At 45.5% G+C, this 24,685-nt stretch overlaps 1 protein-coding gene across 1 annotated transcript in view; it reads left to right on the top strand.

Moving 5' to 3' along the window:
- The window catches only part of LIMCH1 (LIM and calponin homology domains 1), a 1,245,196-nt gene that overhangs the window by 176,644 nt on the left and 1,043,867 nt on the right, over positions 1 to 24,685 (top strand). The gene's annotated exons all lie outside the window — the stretch shown is intronic.

The raw sequence follows: 24,685 nt of genomic DNA, 5'->3' as shown, positions 1-24,685 counted from the left end.
CCGTTCAGCCAGTCTAGGCTATTTTAGGAAGCGTGCTTCTGCATTCATGAACCTGAAGGCACAAACTTAAAATGGGTGAAAGACTGGGCCAGCTTGTCCATAATGGCTGCTGACATGACACTCATTAGGGACAAGGAAATCCAGCCCAGTGAATAGTGAATACCCGAGCACTCCCTCAGCTTTACTGTGCATTTGAAGAAAGCGCTCCTGGGGTGATTATGTTGCTGGCAAAACCAGGTTTCCCTTTGTATGGACTGTGCCTAAAGAGCGATGCAAGACCCCCAAGTGTTTTGCTTTTCCAGCATTGCATGGCCGATTGTCCAAGATGCCTTGAGTGCTGCACCCTAGCTAATGACCATGGGGTGCTCCCGCATGTCTGTTGGAGACTGGAGATCCAGCAGGGCCAGGGGCTGTGTGTTCCAGCCACTCCTGGTTATTTAGGAACCAGGGCTCAAGTAGATGTTTGAGTGACTCCCAAGCCCCCCCTCACCTCTGTTGTCTTAGATCCTGCCTACAGGAACATTGGGTGCTCCATCCGGCAGCAGCAACAAGAGCAGGATTTCAAACTGCACCGACGAGGAGCATGTAAGCTGTGTACGCGCGGTAAGAGGGGGGGTGAATGTGAGTGGAAAACGAATACCTGTTTATACAGAAGTGCTAGTTGGTGTGGGGTAATTTGGCATGATCGGAAGAGCAGAGCCATGGCAGGGACTGGCTTTGAGTGGAGAAGTGGTACACACCTGCATGTGCATATTTTTTTGAACTCGTGCAACATTATTACTGACATTATAGGCAAAATAAGAGTTTTTTTTACGTGGCCTGTGTGGGCAAAGCCAGCATGCACATGTTTTCTTGCAGTGGCATGGCATTATTACTATCATCATAAGGACAGCAAAGATATAGTTTAGCCCACATGCACACAGCTAGCTAAACCTTTTTAGCTTAAGCAGGATGACGTTATTACTGCCAAAGCGTTTTGTGGCAATACTCTCATACATGTGAATACTGACATATATTGACACAGCTAGTATGGACTGGCATTATGGGCTAATCAAGCATGGGTGTGTTCTTATGTGGGTATTATGACCTATATTGGAACAGGCAGCATGAACGTGTAATATTACAGTGGCAATACTGCCATTATTGGGCACAGCCAGCATGAATATATCGTATAGTAGCTAAATACTGGCCTATGGTGTTTGCAAAGGCATCCTGATTGGATTTATTCATGTGTTGACCTTAAGCCGATAGTAAATTGCATGTCTTGCTACTCACTTTTTCCCCAAAACGTGTGATGTAAAATGCACCATTTAAACTGATTTTTAATACAAAACATTTCTCTGGGGGAGAATCCTCATCTTGCCCCCGCCCCCACACCATGTTTCGTTGGGGCGCTCTGTAAAAGCTTGGCCGTTAGAACTTATTTGTGGCAAATATTTTCGTCACTACCAAATTTCCACAGACACGTACAGCACTATTTGATGCATTAAAAAGCGGCATACGGTGCCACACATGAATCGGAGTAGTATGGCTACTAGACAGGGGTCGTCTTCTGTGATCTTTATCGGTTGTCCTGGGCAACATACTGGCGGATATTGCAGGCATAAAAACACGGTTCGTGTTTAGCTAACTTGCTTTTGTGTTTAGAATTCGGTGTCTGGGCTTGCTGCTGTTATTCGTGGATGTTTCTTTTGCTCCCCCTGCACGGGGGAGCTTAAGATCCCCGTTTTGAGACGGTGCTGGGAAGCACTGTGTAGCTAAACGATCTTCAAATGTTTGCATACTTGCTCATTTTTCTGCTGGTTGTGCCAGTTGTTTTCTTCCTGCAGGCCTCACCTGCAGGAAGCTTCATATTCAGGCGTTTGGTGTTCTGGAACCTTTCCCTGAAAACATGTGGACCGCAGAATAATCTGGACGTACGCCCGGTGTGCTGTTTTCATGAGAACTCGTACATAACGCTGGTCACATGGGCTAAATGTGCAGCTTTTAAATTGGTAGAGTGTTTATTCTCTTAGTCATTTTGGCAATTGATGGTGTTATTGGACAAACCTTAAATATACACGTTTCTGTTTAAAGATAACATGGAAGTTCTAGATCAAGAATCGGTGTATCCTTCGTGACCTCTCCACTCACTCAACGTTCTCGATTGTGTTTTTCTCACCACTTGTATCCTCGTTATTGCCCCTCCCGCTTCTGTCCACTCGCGCATCCAGTTTATTTTATTTTTATTTTTGGGATTTGTAGAGCGCACTACAGCCCAGAGGCATTGAGGCGCTGTTACGCGAGTTTGTAAGTAGGCTTGATTCAGGGATACATTGAAAGCGGCCCAACAGTGAGATTCTTAGTTGCACATTAACGATGGTTGAAGGAATTCATACAAAGGTAGTTACAAGCATTAGTATGCAAAGCACTAACAGGTAAGTTTCAACACTGGAGCTAAAATCCGGCCACATAGGTGAACTGTAGGTATGAGAGCACGAGTGAGGATAATAATCATGCTAATAAACTGGTTTTAATTGATTTGCGGAAGGCTGTGTGAGAGTCAATCATCCTAAGGTGAGAGGGTAACGAGTTCCAGTGCGTTGCAGCCAAAGCATAGCAGCTCCTCCCGCCCGCACAATCTCCCCGGGTCATCGGAGTGAAGATCCTGTTGGCGTAAGCCATTCTAGTGTGCCTGGAAGAGGTAAGCTTCACTATTCTTTGAACCAGGTAGGGGGGTGCCAAAGCATGGATGCATTTATGCGTAAGTGCAAGGGTTTTGAAGACCATTCTCTCTTTATCGGGAAGCCAATGAGCATGCCTCCTTACCTCAGAAATGTGGTCTCTTTTGGATTTCCCAGTGGCGGCCCTAAGGGCATCGTTTGGTGCTATTTTTGCTAGAAGTCCCTAACAGGAGGGCATTGCAGTAATCCAGTCTAGATCCAATTATTGCCCTTGCAATGGTAAGGCAATTCTGTTGAGATAAGAAGGGTCTGGCTCCATTAAGCAATTTGGAGAAGTATGCCGAGGAGGAGGCAATGGCATTAACCTATCTGTCCATAGTCAGATTAGAGTCCAAATAAACACCCATGGTCTTGACTGTTTGAGACACTAGCATAGGTATATTATCAATAGTAAAGGAGCTGTACTGTTTGTCCAGTTTACCCCGAGTGGCCAGAGAGCTAATTAACAGAAGTTCAGTTTTCTCACTGTTGAGGCATAACCAATTTTCTGCCATCCAGGATTGGATCGTTGAGTAAAAGGAGTTGAGGGTGTTCATGTCGGACTTGTAATCACCTGAGAGGGGGGGATAAGCACCTGAGTGTCATCAGCATAGTTGGTGTATGAGATGCTCAGTGCGTCCATAATATTGAACGGAGGCCTTGTGAATAAGTTATAAAGGGTAGGCGCAATGCAAGAGCCCTTTGGGACTCCACATTTGATGCAACTTGGAATGGCACAGGCAGAGTCTGAGAAGACTTTAATTTCCCTTTCCTGAAGAAACAAGGTGATCCAAGCACATGCCTTCAGGGAGAAGTTAGCTGCAGTGGAGAGATGGTGGCAAAGTGTCTTGTGAACCAGCAGGTCAACTGCGGTGGATAAATCAATGAGCAGAAGAAGCACAGGTTTACCTGCGTCTTTGAGATCGTCCGTTTGATTTTATTTAAGTCTAATGAAGCCGTTTCTGTGCCGTGTCGTGGACGTAAGCCAGACTGCTGAAGGCCAAAAAGACAGTTCTCTACAAGGAATTTTTGGACTTGCAGGTAGGCTGCCTTGTCCAGGATTTTTAGTAAAAAACGGACAGTGGTGCTGTAATTCCCTGGGACCAATGGGTCTAGTGAGGGCTTCTTAAGGAATGGGCGTACCCAAGCTTCCTTGAGGCCAGTTGGGACATGGGCAGACTGGAAGGAAGCATTAATAAAGGCCGTAAGGAAAGGGGCAAGGGTTGAGGCGCAGTCTTTAATGAGCTGAGCCGGACAGACATCCCCTTTGCAATAGGAGGGTTTAATAGAGTTGAGAAGTGCAATGACTTCAGGTTCACTCATATCCTTAAAGTCAAAGGGGGGGTGGGGAGGATCAGCAGAATTGGTAGCTGGGGACTGGTTACAATGAAGGTTAGCTATTAGGTGAGTAAGAGCCTGTTCATGACCTAGGATTTTGGTTTGCAGGAGGATGTTATATTTATCAAGCATAGCTGATTGAATGTTGTTACACCAGTTTTCACCCTTACAGAGAGTAGGAGGTGGGGTGGCAGGGTTTTCCAGCTCTCTTAAAATGGTGAAAATGTCTTTAGTCCCTGATTTTGCATTAGCTATCCTGTTATTGAAAGACACGGCTTTGGCTTAGGTTATGGCAGTTTTATATTCTTTTGAGCTAGCCTTAAAGGCTGCCTTAGTGGTGTCATTCGAGTTCGCTTTCCAGGTAGAGAGAGCTGTTCTCTTCTTGGAACGTAGTTCCAAAAGCTCCTGAGAAAACCAGGCATTAGAGTGCTTAGCTCTCTTTGCTTTCCTCAAGGTGAGTGGAGCAATGGCCTCAACAGCTTGGGTGATGGCCACTTTAAATTCACTTGTGTGAATTTCAGGGTCCTTGGAAAAGGGGGGCAGGAGGCCAGGTAGCTTAAGGTGGGGCGTGATCTTATCCTTGGTAAGCAGACAGGCGCTTCTCATGTGTGCTGCAGGAAGTGGGATCACACTTTGTGGTCGTAATTCCTCCTACTCCTCCACTCCTCACTTTATCCACTGCTAAATGCAAATTCAAGGTTGAGTCCGTGGCCCCTACCTGCCTGAATTCCAGTCCTCTTTCCATGCTCTCTCCTCTCCATGGGCATCCTGTATCAGACAAGCATTCCATGACCGCAGTCTGGTTCTTACCGCCCTCTTTGAACACCATTGCCCCTGCCACCCCCCGCACCAACTCATAATTACTACTGATATCCACCTACTTAAGATCCATGTGCACCTCTACATACAATGTTGGCACAATTGTCACTGGTCACCCGCTCCTCACCGACTATAAGAATGGTTCTCTTCAATCTCACTATTTCATTCTGCTAAACGCCACTACTTTACCAGCCCCCACCCTCCTCTCCCCATTCACACCCGTGGAAAATATCCTCTACCCCTCCAAGAGATGCTGCCTGTCACTCCCCACTCCCCACTCCATCCCTTCCTCCCTCCTGGCCATTGTATCCACCCTTTTCCTTTTAACATGTCCGAGTTCTGTCTTCTAGTCCTTCCTCCCCATCTCCTCTCATCCTTCATCTAGCCTTCTCTCGCTTCTCCCCTACTGAACTGATACCCACCATCTTCGACAGTAAAGTACCTTCTGCTCCTCTTCATAGTTCCACTCCTCAAGCCATAAAAAAGAGCACTTCTAACTTTCCCCTAGCTTTCGTCCCTCTTCAACCTTTCACTGTCCTCTGCAACCTTTCTTACTTGGTTTAAAATCTGTACCCATCTTCAATGGCCCTCTGCTAACTCGGGTAATGCTACTAGCTACCAACCTCTCTTCTCCCTTGGTAACGACCTTAAACATGAAGTATTGAGCATGTTCACCCACTATCTCTAATGTGGCCGACCACACCATTTCGGGCTTCGTTGCTGGCACTTCTCTGAAACATCCTTTACCCAAGTATTCAACCGGTTGGCCACACGAAACTACTCCATCGTCATGCTCCTTAATCTGTAGCCTTTGATCCCGTACATCACTTCTATCTTCTCTCCACAATTTCTAACTCAGCAGTTCAAGACCCAGCTCTCTCCTGGATGGCCTCCTTCCTCTCAGACCTCCATCGCTTCAAAGCCTCTATGAGATTTAGTCATATACCAATTTGATCGAATCCTGTTTGACCACATTCATTTTAGTGAGTTTTTAACCACTGAATGAAAGGGGGGGAGACCCCCGGCAGCACACCTCATCTACCCTACCCCCATATGCCTAACCCCAACATACCATTTACATATTTGCAGTAAAAAATGCAAATTAAATGTGTTAAAACAGTATTTTATCAATTGGGATGCGACCAAAGTGACTGGTTCCGCATGGAACACACTCTCCCACTGACACCATTCTCTGCCCCAGTGAGTCCCACAGAGTCCTTTCCTGCCCTTTCATTTTCACCCTCATATTTTTTTTGGGGGGAAAGTGAACTACTCCTCTTGAATTTCCTCTGGTCTCCCTGCTAGATTCTCCTCTTCCCTCCTTGCCGATGATACCCTCGTGATCTTCTCCTTCCCGTTCTCCACTACCGCGCTGCACTGAAGTCTGTCCATCCACCGTCCATGATTGGCTGACCCTTCACTGTCGCGAGCAAATCTCTCATCGCTCATCTCCGAACTTGTTCGCATGTGGAGGGACTCCCGCATGCAAGCTCTCCTCTTTGGTTCTTAAGATCCTCTAAGATCATGCCAGATCCTTTATCGTCTCTCCCCACTCCTCCTTCTGGGTCTGCAGTAGAATGCATAGATGAACTCCACAGGATCGCTGTGGTTCGCTATACTTGATGACGGGGACCCCATGAAGTCCCTCCACTGCAAAAGGCAGTACAAGGACCGCTGGGTCTGAATCCAGTTAGGGTGCGTTTTGTTGGTCAATGTAAACTGTTGTACGTGCTAACTTCACTCTGTATAGCCTCTTATTGCAGCCACGTTCTCCAGTGGCGCCACCGTTTCCCCAAAACTTCATTTCAATTTGGTTCCCGACTGCCGAGTCGATAGCCTTCATGTTTATTTCAGTTGCTGCAATTTCAGTATCAATGCTGTGCTACGTTTTGTGAAGCCTGCCAAGAGAGGTCCGTTAATATGTCTTTGAATTCACGTTTAAGGATCCCCATGTTAAAATAGTCGACTTGCTAACATTGTCGACACACCTATTATACAAAATGCATACAAGAGCGACGTGTGTGTGTGTGTGTGTACGTGTGTGAGAGTATTTGCATGCGTGTGTGTATACATGTGTTTGTAAACATACGTATCCATACATATAAATGTCTAAAAAGCCAACATAACCCCACAAAAAACACACCGACCGCACTACGTGTCGCGAGATGCCAGCAAAAATAGAAGAAAACGGCCATGATGAATTAACTTGGGTAGTTTATTAGTGCTAAACGCAGCAAAAACAGATCACAAGAAATAAAGGGACGTAAAGCGTTTCACGCTTGCAGCGCGCTTATCACACACGGGAGGCAGTAGGTAGTACATAGTTAAATAACTTCCCAAGTCCCTCCACTATGTCAATGGCCACTGTTCATGTCAGCAGTAAACAGTGAAACATGGAGGCAGAAATGTCTATGTATATTTGTCTAAGTATGTACAGCTTTATATATCTTGTACTTGCCTAACAAGTGAATTGGATGGGGGGAGGGGGGGAGACAGGCTCTTTTAAAATATAAGCAGATTGTCTACTGCTTATATTTCCAATTAAAAGCACTCACTTTAATTTTATATTAAAAACAGTCTTCTTAATCCCTTTTTAAAGAGTTCGAGGCCCCCTGAACATCCTTTGCCCTCCCACCCCCCAGTTTGAAGACCACTGCTCTAGAATTTGCACAAGGAATACGTGATTTTCCAAGGTTGATGCAGTTTGATCTAGTGGGTTACCTGCAATTGGAACCTGGGGCATTCCCCCCACAGTGAACCAGAATCCCTGTGCCCCCTCTGATAGAGCCGCAAGGATGCGCAGTGGCAGGAACACGCGTCTCTCACGCATGACGGATACCTAGGGCGCTCTGGATTTCTTTTCGATGCTGAAACCTTTTTCCGTGGATGCATCATTTACTTCTAGGAGACATCATTTGGAATACGCCTCATTTAAAAACAAAAAAATCATCTCTCTGGAATGTGCTTTGGGTGTCCTCCTGCACAAAGGGGAGAATTTCAACAATATGCATGGCTTGAAAGCAGATGTGCATGTACACGTGTCTTTGCGCGCCGCATTCTTCTTTTTGAAAGCAGTCTACATGGTTTTAAAGCGTGCTCAAAGCGCCCCTCATCCTCAACAAGTGGCCACTAGACTAGCAGTCGCCATCGTCAAAGCTGCTATTTTGTTTGGCCTCTTGCTGTTGAGCGGTTTAAATGATATTAATTTTGGGACTCCAGCATGATCCGACAAGCGCTACCCAGGGGTGCACCCACTCTAAAATGTCGGGGTGTGGGGAGGTGGGGCTAACCCTTCAAATGTTGGGAGAGGCGCTAACTTCAGAGACTGTGGGGGGAGGTACAAACTTACTTGTGTGGGGGCATCTAACTTGTTTACACATTCTAATGAGACTATTGTGGTGAAGCTTCAATGGTACAAGCAGTTAACCCTCTCCTTTATTTCTGAAACATCACAATTAAGGACAGCTGTGGGAATGAGCAGTCTCCTGTCCCCACTACCCCCCATCACTCCCCTGGCAGGCAAGTGCTGACCGCAGATCAAGATTTCAAGTGCCTAAAGAAGTATGCTTATGAATGCAGGTGCTATTCGTGAAATGTTCTAAGTTAGTAATTGCAAGGCCTTTGTTAACAGCGAAGCACAAACACCGTTTAACATCTGTGTCCTGTTCTGTCCCGCCACGGCCCTGTAGGTCAGCCAGGTCAAGTCCATGTCAGGGGAAGGAGGGGCGGCCGAGCTAGAGACCGATCTACTCAATGGTGTTAAGCCACTGTTGCTACCCATCACTTTTCCTGAGAAGCGAGCCGAAGTGGCTCAGATGTGTCCTTTATTAGGGTGGGGGATGGCACTTGGATGAGGAATGGAACTCCACATCTAGAGTGTCAGGTGTATGCATTCTTCCAGCATTTTGGGTGGTGGTGCCTGGAAGTTGTCGATGGACCTAGAAAGGGTGCATGAGATTCCCTTGTGTTCAAGGTTGGATTGGCCCCTCAGCCTCTCGGCCCGTGGCTGGGCTGAAATCGTCCCTCGGGATTGGGGGCTGGTTTCTGGCCATGCCTGGGCCGGTTTGCACAAGAAAAATTAGAAAAAAAATAATTTTGGAAAAAAAAAAAACCTGCAACAGCATAATTCATCAAAGCAAGGTAACACATGTTACCTTGCTTTGATTTATGTGCATGCATGATGTGTGCATCATAAATTATGATGTATGCATCATTCACATGCTGCTGCAGCATGCAAAGTTGAGGGGCCGGGGCTGCCACCGGGCCGGCGGCTGTCACCGTACCGTCACTCCAGGGGGCACGGTGCTCCCTGGAGTTGCTGTGCTGTTGTATTAGTGATAAATATTTATTAGTGATAAACAACCAATTTTAGAGTAGAATAAGCATCCATTTCGGACTATGTATTTTGCCTTTCGCAAGTAGCCGTAATAGCATGTCTTTTCTCTGCCATTGTCTCTGTTGCAATCATCACAAGACATTCCATCTCAGTGTCCTTGGTCACTTGACAAAATACTTGTGCCTAAAAGCTTCTGTACAGTGTACAAATATTTGACCATAGCACATCAAGTGGCCATTGACTTCATTGTGCCACAATTATTGCTTTGTTGTAATGTTTCTATATTTCCCATCTCACTGGCATGCTGTTCAGGATGTTTGTTTGCATGCATGAGGTAACAAATGCTCAGAGTATGGGATGTCCTGTGAGTGCGCTGATTTCCCTGTTTTGCCAACCTCTGAAGCCTGAAAGTAGATGCATGCAGGCTTGACATGCAACCAACTTTGCACCAGACCTGCAGATGAACTTAACTGGTCTGCTGTTAAATCTCAGTTACCAGATTAATGGTATCCAGTACAGAATAATTGCTCATTTTACTATAGCCGATATGATAGCTCAGTGGGTTGAGTGCTCACTGCTGCGATTTGTGTGTGATCTGCAGGTTTGAATCCCAGCAAGGCCATCTCAGCCTTTCATCCTTCTTAGGTCGATAAATGAGTACCAACACAGGCTGGGTGATATTGTATCTATTTTCGTTTTATAGAAAAGAGCTGAAGCCTACGTGCTATTCAATAACCTTATTTGGCCTTGGAGGTCTGCTTGCATTCACAGCAATTTGACAATATGGATCTATACACACAGATATTAATGATACATATGGTGATCCATCCTTGTATGAAATGTATATCACATTAGTGAAATCATAACCATATTTTTTGCAGTGTACTTAGGAACAATGCTATTTGATGCTATTTCCTGTTTTGTCAAGGTTGTGTTTCATCGCTTCCCAGGATGTCACTTTGGGGTGGTGTCAAATGACATCACTTACGGTGATGTCATCAGAGCTCAAGGGTCGTGAGGCAAGGGGTGGGTCACTTTTTTGAGGCGAGGCGTGGGCCACTTTTTATTGGGTGTATTCAGGGATTCATTAATTTTTCTAACTTGTAACTTAATCTTATATTAAAAATAATAAACTGTTCTTTATTTTCAGTTCAGAATTCTAGAACCCCCTTGTCGGGCGCATACAACAGTAACATTGCAATGCAGCAACAATGGGCGAGTTTTCAATACTTCTGAAAACGTGAAACGTTTTAGCCTGTTCGAAAGGTGACCTTACTTTAATATAAGCAGAAATAGTTAATTCATACACCTCGAACATACGTTTCTTCTAGGATACCACTTTACACTATGTCATGAGATATCAAGAAGATCTCTTAAGACTGGGCTACACAGCAAATATCGTCTGCTTCTCTAATGTAAAAAATCGTCAATCAAGTTCTACCACAGGTAGTGCTAGCAACCTTATACCAGAGGGCAAAGCCATATTGCCAATGTTGGAAACGGAGGATAATATCGTGAAACAGGGTGTAGTTACTAATGGCTCAATTGTCCCAAATAAGCACAATATTGCAATAGTGATGGTGGAAAATTCATCTCCAGTTCCAGTTGGTAATAGTGGTAGACCCGATGGCTACTGGCAGTGGTTGCCAGCAGCGTTCAAACCCTACTTTGCTGAAGAGTATCGATAACAAGAACAAATGGGAGCTCTTGTATTCATGGAATACAAGGGGATATACCCACTTATTTGAAGAGGAAGCACTTATATCCATGTTGGACGCTTTCACAATGGTAGCGTTACAAGAAACGTGGCTTACTGCGGAAGTACAATTGGACGACCGTAGTTCTGTACATCAAGTCGCATCACAAGGCCCAAAAGGGAGACCAAAAGGAGGGCTACTAGCAACAGTCAAAACACCCTGGGGCATAAGTAAGCTAAGCCAATCAACCTCAAATGTATTGGCAGCCAGATTTCCAAATAAAAATATCACAATAATCTTGATTAACATCTATGATCGGCCAAAAATGGCAGAGATAAGAGCGAACTTGAAGGTAGTAGGCAAACTACTTATCTTATTTAACCATCAGTACCCCATCTGGTTGATGGGGACTGCAACGCAAAGATTGGCACCTATCGACAGAAGGATCTCTGCAATAATATCATGTTTTCAGACAATGTAGATGCTACGACTAACAAACAAGGGGTTACGTGGCATAAGCTACTGATTGCACATGAACTTATCACACTTAATGGGAGCACGCCAAGTGATGTAGGATTGGCTGTCGCAAGGATAGATGGTTGTTCCGCAGCAACACTAGACTACATGATTGCAAACCCCAACGGGCTAGCATGTATGAAAGATATGAGGGTTGCTAGCTATGTGCTCTTCTGGAAATACCTTCAATCAAGTTAGCACCTGCTATTTATGATGCCAATGGCCAACTCCATCTTAATGCGGGCCTTAACCGTATTCAGTGGCATCAGACAAATCTAGAGTTGGCCAATATGGTGGTTAAAGAAGCTCTCCTGCCACTTGTCTCAGAATGTACCAATACCCCCAACATGGATGAAAAGATCTTAACTAACTTCTCCGATATGATGGCAAAGATATGTAACAAGGTGGGAACGAAAAAGATGTCATAAATCATGTGAAGAAAGATCAAACAAATTAATATCTGTGAGGAAGGGATATGATAAACTGATAAGGCAAGCGAAAAAATGAATGCGCCACAATATAGTAAAATTGATTACTGAAGCCACACATTCAGGCTTGGAGAACTCGATCCCTCTTAGGAAACGCATAGAGCAAAAATGTTGCAGACAATGGCTAAAGCACCATTACATTCAGTGTGAGATTGAGAGATGGAAAAACATAGCAAGTCTTGCACTTGACAATAATAATACTGGGATATGGCAGATTCTAAGGAATGGCAAAAAACGTGATCTAACCATAAATTGCATACCAGAAGAAAAATGGTGCGACCATATCCAAGCGACACTTGGGCGTGCGGAAGGAGGTAACAGCATCTTTCGATTCCCCCACTGAAAGCTGGACATACGCTGCGTTGGTCTCAGACCTCACACATATCATTGAACAGCTTAAAAATTCCAGGGCAGCAGGGCCAGACGGGCTATGCAACAAGTTGTTAAAAATAGGTACTATGGGCAGCTGCCCTCCATATATTGTTTACACAAATAGGTCAACTCGGCAGAATCCCAAAGTCATGGAATATCAGCCATATCCTCACAGTATATAAAAAAGGAGCATGGGATAGCCATGCACATTTTTGCATTTTATCCATGTTGGACGTCTCATGCAAAATATTTGCACGAGTGTTGCTAACTGAGCTGAATACCTGGATAGCTGCAAATAACATACTGCCACCGAACCAAATAGGTTTTAGAGCTAATGCGAGTACTGCGCATAACCTTCTAATGTTGTCATCAGCGATATAGCATACCTGGAAGCGCGGAGAACTTAACGTCTACTGTGCTTTCATAGACTTTACTGCCGCCTTTGATACGGTTATGCGCAACCGCCTGTGGCACAAACTAAACAGCTGGAATATTCCTCAGGGTCTATTGAGAATGTTAATGTTGCTTTATTCAGAAACACATGTTAGGTTGCGGTTGAATGCAACCGGGCGATTGACTGCAATAATACCGACCTGTAGTGGAGTCAAGCAGGGTTGTATGGTGGCGGCCACGCTTTTTAATTTGTACCTGGCTGACTTACAAGAAATATTTGTAAACATTGGTGCGAACCCTGTTAAGGTTGGATCGGTTGTGTTAGGATGGTTGGCATGTGCCGACCACCTGTTATTATTAGATTATGCACCGACCGGCCTTCAGCAGATGTTAGACGTACTGGTAAAATACTCCACTCTCAATTGTTTATCCATTAACATCGACAAGAGCAAAGTGATGCTATTTGCAGCCAAAAATAAAAAACCCCAAAAATATGTGTGGAAGGTGAATAATAAAAGTCTAGAAGTAGTACACTCATATCCTTGGGAGTACTGATCGACTATAAACTGAGCTGGGATTCTCATTGGAAATCCGTCAAATCTAGCTGCCAAATAGGAACCATTGCACTCAGTATTCTTATAGGTAGAAATGTGGAGTATTCATCCTCATTCATTTTGACAATATACATTGCAAAAATTAGAACGATTGCTTCATATGCAGTCGAAATATGGTGACACAAATACAGGAAACATCTTGTGGTTCTAGAAGCGATGTTACTGCGGAAATTTATGAGATTACCTCAGAATGTCTCAGTTGAATACTTGTATCTGGAATTTAATCTGAAAAATATCATGTCAGTCTACGTAAGTCAATGTGTTATGTTTTATGAAAGAGTCTGTAATCTACAGAACGATACGATCATTGTCATTATATGCAGGCCTATATGTGTCTAGAAGGTTTTTTGACACTCTGAACAGTTGGTAATTTGGGAAATCTCTATGCAAAATGACCTGTTGGATTCTCTCTATCTGTGAGTGTGACATGAAGAACATGGTTAAAAAAGAGATTGTGAGAATTTAGTTATGAACAAAACATGATCGAACATGCTTCTTAGCTCATAGTGGTCTTTGTCATGTACGAGCATCTTGCACAAATGTAACGAAGTATTTCACAGCATATCCTTTTGCCAAGACTTTTCAAACCTATTTACTGATGAAATTTAATCTATCTGTGGCATTGGAAACAATGGGTGCTAGGCTTGGTGTGTGTAGAGAAAGGCGTCACTGTCGTCTATGTGGTAGCAATGAAATTGAGTCACTATAACATTTAATAATTGTTTGTGAAAGTTTAGAAAAACTAAGGTATCGGTTTTTTAAATCTTATAATAATATGTTTGATTTTAATGCTATCGAGAATGTATGGTGTAACTTCATGTTAGGCAAGGACATTAATCTTATTTATTTTACTGTGCCATTTTACCTGAAGATTGTAGACATTTCAATTGGCCTTGTTGGGGCAGACGCTCTATAATGGCATAAGATGTGATTTTAACTGTGTTTTAACCCTTAAGTTGTTGTCTAATATGGAGAATGTTATATATGTTGTTTGTCTTTATACAAAGCCACTTGGCTATAAGTATACTAATAAAACGTTCAAACTTATTTTAATGTGTACTCCGCCATTTACTATAGTGTGCTTAATGTTAGTCTTTCATAACAAAATATATTTCCGTAGATATCCAGTGAGGTGTCCAGGCATTCAGTGTGGTTGCTGCTTTTTTCCAGTGTTTGGGAACCCACGTTTTCCTAATATTGACTGTCCATGAGCTTGCATGACTGCATTGGCTTTCAGTAGATGAGGGTTCTCGTCAGACCTTTGTGTGCTATATTCGGTCTTCTAATCGGGTCTAGCAGAGCCTGCTTTTTCTTGGCGAGAGCTCTCTAGTGATACCTAAATCTAGCATACGTGTTGAGCTCAGGAGCTGCTGACCGTTCCACGGCTTCTGAGAGAAAAGGGAGGCTGAGCCTTCTTGGTGTCCACCGTTGTACCTTAGAACTTCCTTCCATGGACCTGTCAGACAGTCCAGAGTCATCGGACGTTTAGAAACTTGCCCAAGCCTGCTCCCAAAATCAACGTGCCTATTCTTTCTCATCTACGCACTCTGGGAATCCTGGAATTGAGGTATTGGCCCTCATTCCGATTATGGTGGTAGCCATGGAGCAATTACCTCCATGGCTGCCTCCCATACCGGTACCGCCTCCGGTGTTGTTCAATGGGGACTTACCGGTCCATTCTGACCCTGGCGGGACCGGTAAGTCCCCATTGAACAAACCATTCCCCATTCCCATTTGAGCCCCCATAGGGCTCAATGGGAATGAGGAGGGCGCAAATAACGGGCTCGCGAATGGCAAGCCCGTTATTTGCGCCCTGGTTCACTAACGGGACCCGTAAGGGACGTGCACGTTCCTTACGGTTTCCGTTAGGGGACCTTGGAATCGGGCGTTAGGGGATTACTGGCACCGGTCTCCTTACCGGTGCCCGGTATCCCCTACCGCCCGACTCGGAATGTGGGCCATTGAAGTAACGTGATAACTTATATGTACGTATAAGACCCTTTATAGAGGTCATATGTATGCTTATTCTTTTTAAAAGACTACCTCGTGTTTAAGAAAATGATGGATTTATAATGGAATGCAAATCGTACCATCAATTGCTCATACATGACGTGGCCCTTTTGAATTTGTTACGCTGCTATTTGTGTTGGCTCGCCGTTCATGGTGGTTTGCAAACCCTGATCCAGTTTTTGAAGGTAAGTATGAGAGGGGCTTCATGGGCTCATCCAGGATTCTATGAGGGGTCAGCTAGGGCAATCTTGAGTTGTGATAAATTGTCTGATTTCAGTTGTCGGGTACTTTCCTGTGAACCATCCTGTAATTTAAGATGAGCAGATGGAGTGAAAAGGGGACTCTATTCGTGCGGTCTTCTTTTAGACTTCAGCAGGCGGAATGTTACTGGTTTCAAACTTCACTGTGGAATGAGGCTATTTCTTTTAAGACTCCTGGGCCTTCGAGCTAGCCCACTACCTTGTCAGGGAATCCTGGGAAAACTGTTTGAAAGTGGTCCACAATTAAAAGGTTGAGCCACTGTCCTGCATCCTTTCAACAAAGGGTGTCTACGTTTCCGCTACCCCAGGAAAATCCTTGTCCAACCCATTTCACTCCACACTTCTCAGTGAGCTCACCTGTTTGCATAGCTCTCTCTCCCTCTCTCTTACTGGCATTGCTTCTCTGGAGTCAGTCTTTCAGTGCATGGATTTCTTCAAAGCCTTGTCTCCTGGTGCCACCTGTTTGCCAATGTGCGGACTGCTTTTCCGCCTTAAGATTAGACATATACCCTGAGATTTAGAGATTCAACATATTAGATCTCGATCCACGTATGTGCACTCTGAGACCTAAAGGGGCAATTTGAACATGCACAAAGCTGCATGTGGTTGCATGGGGAGAACTTGCCAGATCAATCTATTGTGTAGAATTGCCCCTGTGGTATTCGGATGAGCTCATCGAATATTCCGCGTGACTTCACGGCATGTTGGAGATTGGAGAAATGGTGGAGATCCAACATGCTGTTAAATTGTAAACTTGAGCCGCTCCACCTGGCAGTCCTGTTATGGGATGGGAAAGTAGGCTGCTTTTGTTACAAAGTAATCACAGCCGTCAAAGATGAAGAACCGTCTTTAACGGTCACCGATCTATGGGGGACGCTAGGTAACGCAATGGGGAGACGCTATCTCAACAATAACACTTGGATTGTCATCTATAACCAAAACCCATCGAATGGCAGGTATTTCTGGGGAGAATGTCAATTTTCTACACTCGACATGCACTGAATTATTCACGACCATCAGCAAATATTATGCAAAGGCCGCTACTTCATTATTGGCCCATGAGGGGGATTTCAGCTCCTTAGTGCACTTCTGGGATTTGCATCTGCCCCAGCTTTTGTCATAGGCTGCCGGTAAAAGGTGTTCAGCCCCTCCGGAAATGAGTTGGGAGGTGTGTGGGCCGTTTATAGTGGTGGGTTAGGGGGGGCAAGACCGTTGCCATGAGGACAACAGAGGGTGGGTGCCCTTCAGGCTGAGCCTGAACCAGAACATGGAGTTATGTTTTTTTCAATTCTCTGATGTTTTTAGGCTTATTAGAGACGCAACAGTCTGTGTTTCAGTCGTTAGCACTGAGTGGACATCCCGCATAGCCCCCTAGTTGTGCTGGCCTTGAAAGCGTTCCCCATCGGTATGCAGTGATTAATCCAAAACAAACTAATGAAAAAATAACAAATGAAAAAATAACTAATTTAAAAAAAAATAAAAATGGGGTTGTGAGGGAATAGTGGTTTTGGCGGTTGGGGAAAGTATTATTTTTAAAAAAGGGGGGGTTTTGGGGTGGACCCCCACCTCCCACAAACAACAGAAAAAAATGAATTTGTTATTTTGGAATTAGTCTTTTTGTATTTGTTATTTTTTCATTAGTTATTATTTCATTAGTTCTAATTACATGTAACCGTCTGCATGAACCATGAGTAAAAGCAAGTGACTTTTTCATATGGTTATTACAGTAGGTGGTGGGGGAAACTTCATGCTCTGTCAGCCCTATGTAAGATGTGATGTTCAACAAGTCTTGCCTTAAAGCACTCATCCTTTTGCAGAATTGAAAGTCCTTGGATGCAGTGACAAATCAACTTACGGGGGACTAGTGGTCCAGGGATAAATATCGGTTTCTAAACCATCAATCAGCCTCACACCTCTAACACACCAGAAGGGATCTGAACAGTTTGGAAACACAAGCAAATTATAAACCTCCTTGTCCACTTTTGGTTTCTGGATGGAATGGCAGGCTTACCTCTGAAAGGTTGTGGATCGTTGGTTAGTTTCAACACAGCGAAAATACATTTATTACCCAATGATAGAAGGGACTGTCCAGCCAAGGTTGAATATAAATATTTACTTTATTATTATTACAACAGACTGTTCTAGTAACACTACAAAATACAACCCACCTGTAAAGGAATGCAGAGGGCAGATATCAAAGAAGGAAAAGGGATGCACTCTGGATACTGAAGCAGGGTGGTCAAATCATCGCAACAGTTCAAGTATACTTGGCTTGAGCACAAATGGAGCAATGGGCCTTAAAATGTCTCTATGGGCCCTCAGAGAAGGACCAGGGGGACAGAAGCACACAGTATCTTGTGCTTGCAGGTGGTATTTGTGCTCTTCAGGGTCGAGTCGGTTTCACTGCGCTTTGCAGCTTGTGACAGGGTTCAACACAGGAGACCGCTGCGGGTATACGGCGGCAAACAGTTCGGTGAGCGAAGCTGAAAGGACGGCGACAGGGTGGCCTACATGGCAGCTCGGGGTCAGGAATCGTCTCAGTGCTGGTCAGTGTTTCTGAAGCACTGGTCGAGATGTCTTGGCTGGCTTTATGCGACTGCGGCGTAACAGTCAGCATTGCAGTCGATTGCAGCTCGAGGGACTCGACTGGCTCGAAAATGTCAGTAGATGTCCTTCGATGCACTTCTCCTAGCTTCTTCACTGGGCTCATGTTGTGCTTAAAAGGTCCTGCGCAAAGCTGAGGAGTGTGTTGCAGGCAGCTGCCATGTCCTTTGTTTCAGGTTCCGGACCTTCTGGCACTTCCGACCTAGAAAACCTGCTGCAGAGCCTAGCAGGGCACACGTTGTGTAGGCTGGGTACCGGTTCTGGAGATTCCTCTGGATTCGGTATCTCCCTCTGTTCCCTGGGAGATGTTTTGGGGAGGGTTCTTGCTACCCTCTTTGGAAATCTTGGCCTTCCATCACTGGCGGAAGATGTAAGGCAGACTGTACCTTCAGGCGCGGTTCAATAATGAGTACTTCTTGCTACTCCTTGCAAAGGCTTCAGATGATCTGCCTAAAAGAGGTGCCTGGCCCTCTATTAAAGCCAAATGGACCACAGGGATTGATGAAGACTACGCCTACCTTATTTAACCAATCCTGGGTCCCCACCAACCATCTCCTGTATGCGTGAGGTCATAACCAGAGTGCTTTGCAACAGGAAAGGTAAAGGGATAAAAACATGTAATACTAAGTCCCACCATTCTTCCTTGCTGTTGTGGATCAAAGGGTCTATCTGGTTAATGGAGCTCTCTGTGGTGCCTGATTTATAGCATCCGCTCTCCGTTGAAGCTCCAGCGAGACCAGACTCTGTCTCCGGCAAACCACATTTTCATACCTTATGAATGGGGTCCCCACGCAGGTGAACTACTGTAAACACGCAGCCCAGACATGACAGTTCACTGTCAATTGATACTGAGGGCGGGAGCTGGCTTCAGGTTGACAGTTACATATGAAAGATTGTTTGGGTTTCCTGTCTCCTTTGTTAACCTCTGCAGCCAGGCCCCATGTGGGCCTGTTTGAATTACTCTCTGATTAGTATGCAAATCGCTGTCACCAGCTGCAGGGCCCAATAAAAGGACTGGGCAGATCCATGGAGCCTTTGTTAGTTAGACTGGCTATGTCAGGGTGAAGGTTTGGCCCTCCCCCTTCTGGAGATGCATAGTGTACTCTTCCAGTCATATCCCAACTAAATATGACAGGAGGACTGTGTCTGTAGGCTTTGTCCACCCAGAATACACTGGTCTATGCGTATGTCATGTGGTGAGCATAGGAAAATGTGTGCGGATTAGCCCCACATGATTTCCAGATGTCAATCTACCTTCATTCAATTTTATTTAAAAACATTTAAACGCCCAGACGAGCGCACACCCACCGTGTGGAGGGTCGAACTCCGCACAGATGCGTTTATAATTAGGGGGGATGTAGTGGGCGGGGGCAGTATAGAGCAATAATGCACATTGATGTGAACTAAAATTGTAAATCGTTTTAGAACTTGGCAACCCTGGCAAGTAATAACTGGAAAGAATCCCTGTTTCTTTGCTTTTTATTTTTGTGCAAGGTTTTTTAGTAATTGGCACTTCGAGGGGAGCAGTCTTTTGCACCAAGCCATTGGGACGTTGTTGAACCGCAGATTGACAACCGTTTGTTTCCCAGGCCAAAAAGGGACAATTGTATGCCCTGCCACCATGTCATGATCTCCCCACTCCGTTTATTTTTGGAAAAGTGGCCCCAGTGGGGGCTTGGTGTAAGGTTGAGCCTCAGCACTTAGTCCAAGTTGTCTGTGGTTCTAGTGGGATGGTGTATGTTCTCTGAAAATATGTCAGTGGAGTTGCAGCTTTCTAAGATCATATCCCATGTCTGTAGTCCTTGCACAGATACGAAGACTCTTGGATGCGTTTTCCATGATTTGTTAAGAAAGACGACTTTATAGTTGGTGTGAAAGGGAACACACTTGGAGTGTGCTGAAAGATTGAGCCTTTTTAATACGCCAAGGCATCATGAGAAGTTACATTAAAAACACGTTGCCGTGTGTAAGGCAGGAGGCAAATACGCTGTGACGTCCAGTATATGAATTGTCACTGGTAATATTTACCTATGTGACAATATCAGGAATGAGGTTTATTTTTGAAGTAGCAGACAGCGAGCTAAATTACCTTGTAGATACTCTGCCAAAATGAAAAAAGCACATGCTTTGGTTAAGTGGCAAAGCCGGGATTTGAGATCAGTCTTCAATTCAGACACTTGAACTCTCTTCTCACATGTAATTGGTAGAAATATTGTTGGATGAGGGTATTTTTGAAACTTTGGCTGAAAACGCCATCGGACTGTATTTGGAATTGCAAAACTGTTGTATTCATTTTTATGATGTATATATTTGCAATTTTCAACAAAGTAGCCATATACATTTATTTTGGAAGTTACAGATGATAAGGATTATTTTGACTGTCGAAAGACTCTCTAGCTGGACTACTGCAACAGCCTCTTTCTAAATCTGCCTGCTTCTACTCTCCGTCCCCTGCACCTCATCCAGAACAGGACTGCGAAACTTGTTCTTGGCCTTGAGCCCAGGGATGGTATATCTCCATTGGTTCCCAGTGGCTGGCTGATTCCAAGGATGTCTTGTTCGGGCAGGGTTTGGGTCCTGGGCAGGGTCGGATTGGCCCCTCAGCCTTTCGGCCTGTGGCTCGTACCTGGGGAGTGGGGCCGGTTTCTGGCCACTCTTGGGCCTGTTTGGGAAGAAAAAAAAAGTGTATATTTAAAAGAATAAATAAAAAAACTTCAACTTGCAATATGGATCTAAACACACAGATATCAATGATGTGTATGAAATGTATATCACATTAGAGAAATCATAACCATATTTTTCATAGTGTACTTAGGAACAATGCTATTTGATGCCACTTCCTGTTTTGTCAAGGGGGTGAAAAGTCGTGTTTCGTAGTTTCCTGGGATGTCACTTTGGGGTGGGGTCAAATGACTTCGCTTCCGGTGATGTCATCAGAGTTCAAGGGTCGTGAGGCGAGGGGTGGGCCACTCTTTTGAGGCGAGGGGTGGGCCACTTTTTTTGGGTGTCCAGGCCTATTTCTTGTCCTAGTCCGACCCTGGTCCTGGTGCAGACGAGGCAGGTTGCATGCATTGCAGGAGTAGAGTGTGCTAGAGTTTGTTCACATGGGAGCTCTTGAGGCAGTGACCCCGAGAAATGTCGCAGGTCTGCAAAGGAACAGGGCTCAAGTCCTAAAAAAGTGGTGGCTTGCTCATATACACATAGAAGCCGAGTACATAGCGGTGCATTGGCAACGCAGACATTTGAAGCACACCAGGTGTACGCTGGGACTATGGATGGGACTGCATGCACTTTCGGTGCCATTGCATCCCAGTTGGTTGCACGTTTGCTATACTGTAGCCTTCGACTCTCACATCTTTAGACTGTCCTTGGGCTGTTCAGCATTACAAGTCCTTATCCTGGGACAAGGCGCCTATAGTGTAAACTTACGGCAAGCCCATGATGCGTTGGTTATCTAACAATGGTACAAGCATGAGGTGCTGTGGGGCTGGCTTCTGCGCAAATGCCAGTACAGACTTGAGAGCATTGCACTACTACGGCGTAGTGGCCACCTCCGCTTCAAGCTGGCATCCCTGCAACCCCTGCTCCCTTTCTTCAACATTTTTGGGATTCGTTTTGTTTTTAACTCCCGTATTCGGCATTTTCTTCCAATCCGTTTTTTTTTCTTCTCAAAGTTGTATACGGATTCCGTGGACAGATATATTGCCATGTCTGCGGATGTTAAAGGAAGGTGAGGGCTGGCAGGCTGCTTTCTCCTGGGCACTTAGACGCTGCAAATTCAGTGTCATTTATATACATTTATTATTTACTTAAGAAAAGGAAATATCACTGCGCGAGACAAATAGGAACCACTTTCAGTCCCCTGCCTAGTGGTAAGGGGAGGACTGGCTTTACAGGCTGGAGATTCCAGTCTGGGTCTCCTGCACAGCAAAGAAAAGCCCTAACGTTCACAACAGAGCGCCTGGGGCCCATGAAATGGCAGCGGTGCGCTGTTTACATCACAATAACATAACATAGGGAAAGGGTTATGATACATACTGGGTGAGGACCTTACTCTGAACGACATGCTATCACAGACCGTGCACAGCCCGCCACAAGCCTAACTTCCCCATGAGCGGCAGATACTCACTTTTTGTCCATTATACAGGCACCATTATGCTTTGTTATGCTTTATCATGCTTTACGTTGTGTCCTTTGCGTCCTATCTGTGTGCTAATGCTCCTGCACATTCCTAAACAGAGTTAATGGTCCATGGGTATAGTTGGATGGCAGCAGCTGGGCCCGGGGAGCCAAAGATATCTCCTGGAAGCTGTTGGTATCAATGGAAAGAGGCTACAAGCAAGTGCTAAATAGCCCCAGCTGCCATTGGTTTTGAAATCCGCAGGCCATATTTTAATATACATGCCTGACAAACTGGCCTGTCGCCTGCTCCAAAGGCAATATTGTTTTACTATCCGCTCCAAGAAGAGGACCCACTTCCAAGCCTGCATCTCTGGGGCCACTAACAGCACAGCAAATTTTTCAAAATCTGCAAGGAACTTGCCAATCCAACTGCACTCTTCACCTCACTCCTTCCTTCTCAGGCTCTCTGCACCGCTTTGGCCTCCCATTTCGCATCTAAAACCCAGGACATGCTGGCTTCCCTCTTCTCTATGATATGATATGATATGGCATTTATAACGCGCCTGTACACAAGTGTTTCAAGGCGCAACGAGGCAAGGGAGAGGGAACAGAGAGAAGACAGACAAGCGATCCTACTAGGCCAAGTGTCATTCAGATCACGCAAGTGCATGGGAAGGGGAAGGAAGGAAGTGCAGAGAGGGAGGGGAGAGGGGACCGTGCAGTACATGGGATAATAAGATAAATAACAATTAAAAGTACAGCCAGCAGGTGGCAAGTGCAAGGGTAAGTGCAAACAACAGGTGTCAAGCGCTGGTAAGACACTGTAGAGATACAGAAACAGTCAAAAGTGTGGGGGTTGCCAGGAGGGCAGTGCAGGAGTGTGACTGGCGAGGAGGGGGCCTGGTCCAGAGTTCAAGGGGAGGCCAGGTAACCAGTGTAGTATCAGCATCAGCAAGGAAGTCAGCAGAGGAGAGGAGGAGAAAAAACAGAAGCAAAGAGAAAGGTTTTGAGGGGCTTCCGGAACCGGAGATGATTCTCCTCAAGTTTCAGGGAGGCAGGTAGGCTGTTCCAGAGGGAGGCCCCAGCCGAAGAAAGATCTACCACCAACTCGTTGCTTGGAGAAGCGTCTGACCCGGAGCGAGTTGGAGGTGGATGAGTGAAGAGCTCGAAGGTCTCATCCAAACAGTTACTCCTCTGCTCTACTAGAACCATTAAGGACAACACCTTCACTCACCCCGGCTCTTGCCGATTTCTGTAACCACTCCTTCGCCACTGGCTCTTTCCCTCTATCCCTCAAGCACTACCTTGTGCACCTTGTCCTAAAAAAGCCATCTGCTGACCCTTCTTGACCAGCTAACTATCACCCTATCTCCACCACCCCCCTCCTGGGTAAACTCCTGGAGAGGTTGGTCCTCCCTAACTGATCCTTCATACTGAACTCGTTAGTTGTTTCCATGACCATCAATCTGGATTCCGGGCATCCAGAGGCACGGAAACTGATCTCCTGAACACCTGTGAAGACATGCTCGCAAATCCTGACTCTAACTCTCCTGCTGTTCTCGTTCCCCCTCAATCGCTCCTCTGCCTTTGACACGGTCAACCAGTCTATCCTCGTAAAACGGCTCAGTGATGCCCTCAGCATCACGGACCGGTCACTGGATTGGCTGACTTATTTCCTCACTAATCGCCCCTCCCAGCTGCAGTCTTTTCTCCTCCCCCACTTCCCTTTCCACCTGTGGCGTTCCTCGGGGGCTCTATCCTATCATCATGGCTCTAAAATATCTATCTCTCACCCCTCTGGCTCACCTGATCTCCTCCTTCTCTCCTCATCTCCAGTGTTATGCTGATAACACGCAGCTTTCCTTCAAACTCCCCTTTGTTACCTCCTCTTCTTCCTCTCTCATCCCTGATTGTCTGACAGCTATCCAGGCATGGTGTGCAGCTAACGACCTCTTTCTTAATGCCAGTAAGATGGAGATCCTTCTTATCGGGACATCTGCGCCCTGTTTCCCCTCTGGCTGCCTTCCTTGGGCCCTCTACCTTCACCAACCCGTGAGGCTAAAAACCTCTGGGTCATCTTCAACTCCTCTTTATTTCACGCCTCATATCTTGGATCTTGCCAAGAGGGCCCACTTCAGCTTCACCTCCTTAGAGGCATTCGCCCCTTATTCACCTTTCCCCAGAAGCTCAATGCCTCCAGAGCTCTGGTCCTCTGCAACAGCCTCTTCCTCAATCCCCTGTTTCCTCTTTACATCCCCTTCAGCGGATCCAGAATAGGGCTGCAAGCCTCAAGCCCAGGGACTGCATCTCTCCAGCCCTAACATCTCTCCACTGGCGCCTGGTGGTCGCAAGGATCAAATTCAAGACCCGCTGCATCATCCACAAGGCTTTCTGGGGCCAGGGACCATGCTATG

The sequence above is a fragment of the Ambystoma mexicanum genome, chromosome 6q, assembly GCF_040938575.1.
Source record: "Ambystoma mexicanum isolate Mex_15411 chromosome 6q, UKY_AmexF1_1, whole genome shotgun sequence".
NCBI lineage: Eukaryota > Metazoa > Chordata > Amphibia > Caudata > Ambystomatidae > Ambystoma > Ambystoma mexicanum.
This window is presented reverse-complemented; position numbering and strand designations above follow the sequence as displayed.